This window comes from Thunnus albacares, chromosome 8 (assembly GCF_914725855.1).
Source record: "Thunnus albacares chromosome 8, fThuAlb1.1, whole genome shotgun sequence".
NCBI lineage: Eukaryota > Metazoa > Chordata > Actinopteri > Scombriformes > Scombridae > Thunnus > Thunnus albacares.
In genome coordinates this window covers 4,276,494-4,285,179 of record NC_058113.1, presented here as the reverse complement: position 1 = coordinate 4,285,179, position 8,686 = coordinate 4,276,494, and the positions used below count along the sequence as shown (strand labels likewise).

Genomic DNA, 8,686 nt, shown 5'->3' with positions numbered 1-8,686 from the left:
CATCATGCTAATTTAGCTATTTTCTTAATAAAAGAACCCTCCCTCTTTGACATTAAATGTGATTGGTTAGTTTTAATATCACTCAGAATGTGTCCTTTAGGTGCCTCAGCTAGGCCATCTAAAAATTATAGAGGGACCACCAAAGATGGGGCTCTTGAATATTTATTTTCACCTGGTACTTAGCCAAAGTAAGATCTTAATAAGGTTTTTTTCCCCATTTCTGCATGATTTCAGACCAAATTTCAGCAGTGGGATGGATTTTTTCCAGACACATTTAGTTTGACTTTTATTGCGTGTCATTCCCCCATTTCTCTCTCCCCTTGTGACCTGTCATCTCTCTACTCACTAATAAAGGTATACAGTGCTTTTTTTTTTTAATCCAAGGTGCTTTACAGTACCATGTTTCTAATGCTCACCCATTCACACTCATACACACACTGGGGTTCAGTATCATGCACAAGGACAGTTCGACATGCAGACTGGTTGGAACCACCGACCTAACATTAACTGATTTTTTAGCCACTTGGCCTCAAGTTGTGAACACAATACTGACATTTTAAGTTGCTTTGTTAAACTTGTTAAGCTTATTTCCACATCCAGCAGTTACGGATCGACATCATCATTCATTTGGAGTCATGTTTCTGTCCATCTGGTGAATTTAAGTCCAATATTCACTCTCTTTTAGCTCTGTTTATGCTCTCTACCAACTCCTGAGGGAAATATCTGGCTCTTCAGCTGCTAAATACTCCACTATGTTCACCAGCTAGTCTAACTGTGTGTGTTTGCTGTTTGGTGCTGAGCAGGTAGTGCAGAGTGGCTTTTTAGAGCCTTTTTCTCTAAAAACAGCTGCTGCAGCTGAAAACCATGCAACGAGAGCTCTGAGAGTGAACCAAAACAGTAAAGTTGCAGCTGGACAGTTTAACAATGAGCTGAAACTGCTGACTCCGGGGATAATTCTCCGTAGGTTCTTCACCATGAGCCACCCCTCTGACATTACACATTATCATCTGACTCATTGTCATTAGAAAAAATATCAATTATAGCTTCTTTAAATCTCCACCGTAACTTACATCAAGCTGATGTAAAAGTGATGTAAAAGACAGGCATATGGAAAAAGAGTATGACCAGAAAGAAAATCTCTAAATTACAAAATGTAATCCTGTGATGCAGTGAACGTGACAGATGGAAAGTGATCTCTAGGAAACATGTTCCAAAAATAAAAGAGGTACGTTTATTTTACAGGGTTTTACCCCTCACAACATCCCTGCTTATAAACAGCCATAACCACACTCTCCCATCTTAACTGTGAGCTTGTAAAGTCTTTATGAGGCCACTTAGATACGAACACCAGTTGATTTGGACCAATGAAAACTGTGTACTTCTTCCGTTCATCACTCTTGACAGTTTTTCCTCTCCCCGTGTTGCTCTCGAAGGCACGAAACTGTAGCTTTAGTACTCGGCTGGCCCTTTCTTCTTCCTCGTGGCTCTTATCTGCAGCTCTTTAAGAAACAGTTAAGGTTGAAAACAGACGGCTTCCATTAGGACATTTCATGCTTGCATAGTTTCATTCAGTTCAGCCTCAGACAGAGAGAGAACGGGCACACAAAAAAAATTGAATTTGATCAGTTTCCTCTCTTCAAACTTTCTTTCTTTTTTCCTCTGCGGAGCAGCTATGACACTCAGTACTGAAGAGAAAGGAGGGAGGATGAAACCTGATTGAACGCATGTGTGGCTGATTAGCATCATTATGTGCTTTTAAACTAGAGAAATACAATCAAGTGAGGAATGGGAGACCCTTCTCTTGCACCGCAGTGTTCCCATCGCTCTTTGCGGCTAAAATAAATACAACCACGTTATCAGTATGGAATGGCAGAAAGATGAATGTTTTGAGTATGATTTGAATTTGCAGGAAATCAAGAGGTTTTATGAAGCAAGTATAATTCAAGATGACCTCAAAGAGATATTGTCCTGTACTCACACAAAATATAAGATCCTCTAAATCTGTTGCATTTGGAATAAACTAAATCACAAAAAACCAACAAAGGCATGAGTGTTCTACATGGAAAGACTATAGGTTTTCTGACTGATGATTTGGTAAATTTGTGAAAGAAAGCATGCACATGCCGTGATGCTAATCAGAAAACTTTTCTGTTTTGAAGCTGTTTCTGGGAATCTTCAACCATCTGGATGACAAAACATTCAGTCTGCTGATAATAAAAACTATCTTTAACCTGTTTTTTAAGTTATGACTCCAAATATAGATGGTGGCCAAGTGACCTTTACTCAGCTTATTATGTATAATATGAACTAAACTTTACTACATTTTACTATGACTTTTATTTGTCTATACTGATGATACTTTCTAATCTTTTCTTTATATTTTTTAACATTTTTTTTCTAATATTGTACAAGCATATGTCATTTCTGCTTCCTTGCTAGAAAATATAGTTGCAACTTGAGAAACAGGTTACTTTTTTTTTCTGGTGCAGCATATGGAATATTTTCTCATCCAGATGGTAAGAAGAGTCTTTTAGGATTCTGGAAATGCCTTCAGAACAGCAGTAAGTGTTGTTAAAAAAAACCCTTCTGGGATTTACAAAGAATGATTTTTGATTTTTCAGAAAATCAGATGCTTAGCACTGTGGGAGCAAATGTAATGATGACACATGAGATGAACAACCTGGGGTTGATAAGAGACATGATCCTGAACATTTAACTTATGAGGCCACGTTCATGTTTGGTCTTTTTCATGTTTTTCTGGATCCTTCACTGAAATAAATACGGGGCTGCATGAAGTAATGCAACAGGTATAATTTATACATGTATGATGTATCTGGCTGAACAGAGCAAAAGAACAGATAAACAGACTGTGTGCATGTTTATTTGCATGTGTTTACTGTATGTATGTATTGTACATGACTGTATAGGTGTACATGTACTGTACCCATTCAGTGTTTACATCTTTGTTATTTAAACTAGAGCTGAGCAATATATAGAATTCATTTGATTCATTTGAATTGTTTTTTTCACATAATGTGCAAAAAATGAGTTATTATCCAACAAGTCCTTTGTTTGACCATGTGACTCCGGTAAGTGTGTGTGTGTTTTCTAACATTGCCTCTATTGGCAGTAACTAGCAGGTAATTTGTCTGTGCTTTCCAAAACTGTTACAAATCACTGTATAACAATAATGTCTTTTATGATGTGACAACACTGCGGTTCAGGTCTGGTTAGGTTTAGGGGACAAAAACCACTCGGTTAGGTTAAGGGAGAGATCATGGTTTGGGTTAAAATGATCACTTTGTTAAGGTTGGGGAAACATGTGGTGTGGGTTAAAGTTGCTACTTCCATAAAGTTAACATCGTAGTTGCGGTTTAAAAAAAAAAAAAAAAAACCTGTCCCATCTACTGCGGTAAAGTCCAGAGTTTGGTTAACACCACCTACCACCCCTCCTTCTCTGAATTGGAAAATTTGTTGACATATTCATATACCATATATGTCCTATTACCTTGGATGAGAAAGGTCATCTGAACTGCACCAGGTCATAATTACTTTGACTGCTAGAGGGCATCTGTCACTCAAATGTACTCTACGTTGTTTCTGGGCAACTGACATTATGACCTATTGTGTTGTTTTTCTCGGTAGAACAGTCTCTTATTAAAATAGAGCACAAAAGCGTTACTTGAAGTCAAAAAGTAACGTATATAGCTGCTACATTAGCTATCATACACTGTGGTAAACACCATATGCACCTGCTGCAGGATTCTACTCCATACCTGCTGGGTAGCTAATGCTAGCTAGCAGCAGTGTGCAGGTATCGGGGCTGATGTGCTGACAAGAAACACAAACAGTAGAAGCAGATGAATTAATATGCAGACTGTTCTGCTCTGTCTGCGCTTCAAGTGATTATTAAAGCTCTATTTATTTGAATCATCTGGCAGTGACGGTCCATAGCTGTGTGTGTGATCACCTTTATTTTTGAATATGCATAACAATGACAGCCTTGCAGGTGGTACAGGCCTTTTATTATCCTTGCATGAAACTCTAAAAATAGCGTGATTGAGCTGTAGTTTAAGCCGTTGTTTCATGATCACTACAAGTATGTATGAGCATCTGTCCCCCCCTGTGTACTGTCTGTGTCATAGTTAAGAGGCAAATATATGGAGGCGGTTGAATTAGTGTCCCATATGATGCGAGTTGGGTCATAATTTACCCACAGAATTAACAAATAACCTGCTTTGAATAAACTGCACTCAGGGAGTGTGAGGAGTGTTTCTGGATGTGTGGTAGTTGGCAGCAGACGTGCCAGCGGAGCAGTAATTGAAATTTTTATGAATTGTGGATTTGACTTGCCGGTTTCATGTAGAAGAAAGCATCAGAGAGAGCAGATTGGGCAGATGTGGTGAGTCGAGATACGGGTGGGAGCTGGGAGAGATAATCATACGACCCCCGCCCCCACCCCCAACCTCCCACCCCCTCTATCCCTTAAGACACAGCGCCCCTGTGATTGACACCCTGGTTGGAGCTCTCTCTCTCTCTCTGTCTGTCTCTCAAGGGAATAGCTTAACAGTGCGATCTTTGATAACAGCGTCACGCACTATCACAACCCTTCATTATGATTTGTGCTAAAGAATTGACAGCGACTCCTCGGGGAGAACTGCCGAGCCCTCTCTCTCTCTCTCTCTCCGCTCCCAGTGTGGTATCATCTCCACACTGGTATTAGCACAGAAACAAGGCCATATATAGGTTTAGGGCTTTAGCAGACCTTATCTAAATTGTAATGCAAATGATATGCAAGTCCGTGCATGTAACTGTTGCTTTTCAGTGCAAGGAACCAACAGCTGAAGGAAGTGGGGGAAAAAAAAAAAGAAAGAGATAAAACGGGAACAAGTGAAAGGCGGTGATCTGACTTGCGCAGCATAGGCAGTGACATTCGTGGGTGTGTGAGTGAGAGACAGCCTAAGAAGTATATAAAACAACACATCAGTCATCCACAGGTGGAGACAGGGAGGTGGAGTTCACAGTGTCAGGCAGCGTGGTGCCAGCTCATTTGGCGAGATGCTGCTGCTGCTGCTGTTGAAGAGCTGGAGCTGCAAAAAGACACACAGCTGACCTTGAGGCGGTTTGAAATTCAACAATGAGGAGGAAAATAGAAATCTGGAGGGAAAAAAAAGAACAATGGAAGTCCGTTTTCCTGAAGCCTGCTATTATTTTTTATAGCTCATTCCATTGAGTTCCAGGAGTACCCACACTGTATTGAGAAATTCAGTTTTATGTACAAATATGTTGTGGTTACATGTAGTGAAATACCAAAGAGACTGTACAGGCTATTTGTAGTAATGAGACAAAAGATCATACCAGTATTTTAGAATGTTTTGTGTCATTTAATAAACATTTTCCCACCTTTCAAGCATACAAAAGTGAAAAGTAAGTACAACGTTGAGGTACTTCCATTAAGTTACTTTATACTCCATTTATACTTTATTCTCCACAACATTTCAGAGGTAAATGTACTTTTTAGTTCACTACTAGGATTTGACAACTTTGCAGTCTCAAAGGTCCTTTTACATAGAGTGAGTTATAGATCAACTGCAGGAAAATGCTGAATGAAGAAAAATGAACATTTATTCTCCTGGTTATTTCAATAACGTTTCCACAACAAAAGGACAAGATGGCGGTAGAACAGTCCGTGTGTCTTGGAGCGATGAGCCCTTCATTTGAAAAGAACCGGTCTGGAATCAGCTGTATCCATGATGGTAAGACTATAACTGTCAGTGGACAGAGACTTAAACTAAGGTGACCATATTTTCAAACCCTCTTACCAGGACCCTTAAGTGTCGCTATCACATGTTCATGCAGAGGTGTTTTCTTCAGGATGGGGGACAATTATTTCAGCACTTAGCACAGCTACTGAGCGCACCTTTCAACACCATCAACAGCACCTCAGCAGACAAAAAAATATGTTTTGTCTCCCAAAATCCACCAATCATTAGTATTTGTCAGTGTGCAAATAAGGTAAAAAAAAACAAGGTACAAATCTCTATGTGGCCTATAAACAACTTTATAAGCTAGAACATAAAATAAATGTAACTTACATCTTCACAACGCTATGCCACGAGCTGGTGGTGAGTTTACAAAGATTAAAACTTCAAAACATTAAATCACAGTTGCATCTTGTTAATAACAAAAACTGAGCAAGTTCCCTTTAGAAGATTGCTGGCTACTTCACGCTTTGCAGTCTTTCTTCTTAGTTAGACTTTTTTGCATTGTTTATGTTTTTATATTGAGTTAAGTAATAATGAGTGGGACAGAACATGATAAACGTCTATGTAAGCACTGAAAACAAGTATCAGTATAATTATTAGTTTAATTGTGGTAAAAACCAGGACATTTTAGTGTTTTATAAATATTTGTTGGGACTCAGGATATCCAGCTTTAAACTGGGACAATCCTGGTCAAACCAGGATGTCTGGTCACTGTAACTTAAGCCCTTTTGAGAGATGGAATATGTAACATTGCTGGCTTCATCTCTCTGTTAAAGTGATGACTGTGTATCATTCAGATGTGTCAGACAGACATGTCAGGACATTTAGGGAAAGAGACGCGGTATTTGGTTGGTAGGTTGATTTTCATAACACATTTAACTGAACTAAACCCAGTGGTTTGGAAAGCAATCAGCAGTAATGTGTTACTGTCATTTGGAGTAAATTGGCTACAAAATGCAGTGGAAGTTGGCCTGAGGGAGAAGTAAGTGTCTTACTACGTGACTATTTAAGCTGGACGGTGATGTAGCTGATTAGTTTTAGCATTCTTAAAGTGTGCCCTGAGCCTGATGTGATGCTCATTGGAGCAGATAACTAGACAAATGACAGGTCTGGAGAAGCCCAGAGCAACAGAGCAGCTGTTGCTGACAAGCAAGTGGCACAAAAGTAGAAACATAAGTGAAGACAGCCTGTGGACGTGTGTGACCTCAGAGTGCCAGACTCACTCCAATACACTCGACACTACCAAGACCTTTCTATCATTTACTTTATGTTGTCCTGTCCCCAAATTAGCAATGAGTTCAGCTATAGATTTCACTGTGATATGAACACCCATAAAGTATATAGTAAGTATTCTCTAATGATCAGCTAAATAGCATGCATGAGCGAATAAAACTAAACATCAACATCCAAAAAAAAAACACAGAGATTCAGCAGCAGTAGATACTTATCTTTGGCTCCGGCCGAATGGTGAGTGGAAGTCCAGGTAACAGGCTCCTGACAGAGTGGTTGTTGTCCAACGGCGAACAGGAAAACTCTGCTTCTGTCCTGACATCTGTTTGATGACCAGCTGACTACAGAGTATCAGAATGACGCCAACAGCAAACAATTAGTCACTCCTTTATAAAGTCATCCAAAATAGTGTAAGTAAGGTCACAATGTCCACGCTACACACCTATATGTACACCTAAATATGACTGGATATTACCGGCCACACAGTTGTGAATGAGCCAATGCAGAGGCTAGCTAGCTGTGCTTCCCTCCGGTCATGCTGCGGCTAACGTTAGCCCCGGCTCTCCATGTGGAGGAAGCACCGGCACCGTCAGGGTGAAACAGTCCGTCGAGGAGCTGCCATAGGGAGCTGCTAAGTTCGGCTGCACAGATAGGAAACACCGCGGCTGACAGGATGTACCCATGGATGTATAAAGAAAACTGGATACAGCGTCGGAGACAGGGCTCCGTTCATTCCTAGCAAAGTTGCTCAGTGGCGCGTGAAGCAATAAAAAATCGACTTCCCGGTATGAAAGCACCCGGATCTTCCGCATTGTGCGGCCCATAGAGCATGCGCACTAGTGACTTTCGCTAGCCGAGTCGGGTACTTCCGGTTTAGCCCTCCGGCTAACTTGAATGGGGATAAAACAATTCAATCATGCGGCTCTTCTAGGCTTTTGAAACGTGGTCGGACCGAACGGATCGCTGACAGCGAGACAAGTCATTTCGCGGGGGTTGTGACGCTCAGAAAAATTTGTTGTTTGTCTGATTTACAGACGTCTTTTTCACAATGTAAGTCTACGGGGGAAAGTCTTTTTGGGCCAGTGTGCATCACGTTGTAATTACACGGTTTGACCGCTATGTCAAATTTGCTTGAAAGCCAGGCGCTCTTCCTGTATCCAGTTCTCTTTATACATCTATGGATGTATCACTGTTTGGAAAAAAAAATCTTTTTGGTTTATAACCAGCGTATTAGGTGCATTATCGCCACCTTCTGCTCCGGAGTGTGGACCAGAGATTAAATCCTACACATTAATCCTGTCTGTCTAATGAAGAAAACTCTACTGCTCCACCCACTTGGCAGGTTCATTAAAGTTTTAACGCTGAGCTACTGAACTCCAATCTTCCTAAGTTCTTCCTTCATATATTGTCTTTCTTGATCATACTTAGTACAATCTATGCTTGCATGCATAATAGTCTCCTCAGCCATCTGGAAAAAAATATCTGCATATATCAGTATCAGCATCGGCAATCGGCCACAATGAGTTGGAAATATCGGCATATGGATATTGGCAAAAAATCCAATATCATGCATCCCTAAACTTAACTATTTAAATATCTATTAACAAATAAGTTGTTTCAAGTTACTCCACAAATTCTATCCAGCACAATGCTACCTCCAGAGACTTAAGACATCACGCATACAGTTCTGT

The 8,686-nt window shown here is 40.3% G+C and overlaps 1 long non-coding RNA gene across 1 annotated transcript; it reads right to left on the bottom strand.

Annotated features, from left to right (window-relative positions):
* Positions 1 to 1,208: 1,208 nt before the first annotated feature.
* On the bottom strand, positions 1,209 to 7,551 carry LOC122988184. The gene is made up of 3 exons (XR_006404726.1): positions 7,438 to 7,551; positions 3,753 to 7,336; positions 1,209 to 1,499 (listed from the first exon to the last, which is right to left on the bottom strand). It is a non-coding gene; the product is annotated as an uncharacterized LOC122988184 (long non-coding RNA).
* Positions 7,552 to 8,686: the final 1,135 nt, after the last annotated feature.